We start from the raw sequence: 2,054 nt of genomic DNA on the forward strand, positions 1-2,054 counted from the left end.
TTCTTACATTGAGATTGTGGCTTTTTATAAGCTTTTACCACTTGTTCTTCTTTTTTTTTTTTAATTTATTTGACTTTTCTTTTGTAGGCAAATAGAGCAAAATGGGGGTGGGTGGCTAATTATGGTGTGGAGTAGGTGAGATTAGGTTTTTTTTCTTTTTTTTTTATTTTTTTTTTGGGTTGGGTTAGTGTTTTGGGCTAAGTTTTGGGTTTGGTATTGGACCCCGGGTAAAATTTGGGCCATACAAATATAAGTATAATTCAAACACTATTTTTAATAGCAGTTTCACTTTCAAACACTGTTTTATCGACCTATTTATCAAACACTTTCATGAATTGTTATAATTATAATTTATAAATTTATTTCAATACCATATATTTTCTTATTAATATATAAATTACAATAAAAACAAAATGATCATAATTTATCATAATTTTATACAAATAGTGATTAGGAAAAATACTAAAGTGTTAAAAATAAATTCTATAAGGATAATTTAATAAAATGTATTTTAAGTAATCTTATATTTCGTCAACTAAACACTAAAACTTTACATATCAGCTAAATGAACCAAACATGATAATGTAACAAATGTAACAAGTGTTTTTAAATCGAATCAATAATTGAACTGGTCAAGTCATCAATTCATCGATCTAACTGGTTTAATTAAAAAAAATTAAAATTACTCGATTCTACCAGTTCACAGTCTAACAGATTCAGAGCCACTTTCTGAATTTATCTCACACCGATTGTCAGTCCAACAATCCGACCGACCTATTTAATCTGATTCAAACTACAATGAATAAAGCATATCCAATAATGTGCTAAATAATTTTATATTCATTTGAGCGAAACATAGGGTGAGTGTAGGTTTGGTGGATTTTACGTATAGGACAAATTAAACAATATTAAAATAGAGGAATTAAAGAAAAGTTAGATCATTGATTTTTAACCGGTCTGCCGTTTAGAATAAATATTAATAAAAAATATATAATTTTATTTTATTTCAAAAACGGTCAGGATGGCCGAGTGGTCTAAGGCGCCAGACTCAAGTTCTGGTCTTCGTGAGAAGGCGTGGGTTCAAATCCCACTTCTGACAGAAATTTAAAGTTTTAATTTATTATATTCTATTATTTATAATTGACAATGATTTAATGTTATATTAATATAATTTTATACTATATTTAAAAATTAAATCAAACACGAATGTAAGAAATTACTTTGATCAATATAATATTAAGGGACATAGATAAAATATTTAATTAGAATAAAATAATTTAATCAAAATAAAGAGTTAAATAGAAAAATTAAATATTTATTTGAAATATATATTTTATCATATATATGATAATAATTTAATTTATTAAATGTTATGTTTTAAAAAGTTTATTTTACTTAAATATTATAGAATAAATTAATATATTAAAAATTAAATTAAATAAAAGATAATAATTTTTTTATCAATATAATATTAAAGGGAGAGATGAGGGCTGATATGATTTGAATCTATGCCATCTAGGTACCATACATAAGCTTTAATTAATACTCCAAACAAGTCTTAACTTTAAATATAATTTAAAAACAAATTAATCACATAATTAAATAAATGAAAATAAATATATATTGAAAAACATTTGATATTGAAAAACAATAACTTTAAGTAAACAAAAAAAAATTCAGACAGACAATATTGATGTGGCTAAGGCCTTGACTGATAAGAAGACGAAAGATTCAGATATCACAATTATTCAAAAGATTTAAAAGGTTATGTGCTCTGAAAGACAATGAAGAATTAGAGTTGTATCCAAAGAAACAAACTTAATTGAGAGCTGTTTGGCGAAAGTTTGCCTTGCATAGAAGCCTAGCTTATAAATCTTCTATGTACCTCCTAATGAGGTATTGAAAACTGTTTAACAAGATAAAGACTGTAGTGTCATTGAATAATTGATTTAATATAATTTTACTTTTACTTTAAAAAAAACATAAATGTGAATAAATTTTCATCCCAATTCTCAAGAAAAAAATAAACAAAAATGGATTAAACATGGATGCAA

General features: G+C 24.6%; 1 non-coding gene across 1 annotated transcript; it reads left to right on the forward strand.

The window, feature by feature from the left end:
* The first annotated feature begins 1,015 nt into the window (after positions 1 to 1,015).
* On the forward strand, positions 1,016 to 1,099 carry TRNAL-CAA (transfer RNA leucine (anticodon CAA)). Its single transcript has one exon. It is a non-coding gene; the product is annotated as a tRNA-Leu (tRNA).
* The last annotated feature ends 955 nt before the right edge of the window (positions 1,100 to 2,054 follow it).

Source organism: Gossypium arboreum, chromosome 8, assembly GCF_025698485.1.
Source record: "Gossypium arboreum isolate Shixiya-1 chromosome 8, ASM2569848v2, whole genome shotgun sequence".
Taxonomy (NCBI): Eukaryota; Viridiplantae; Streptophyta; class Magnoliopsida; order Malvales; family Malvaceae; genus Gossypium; species Gossypium arboreum.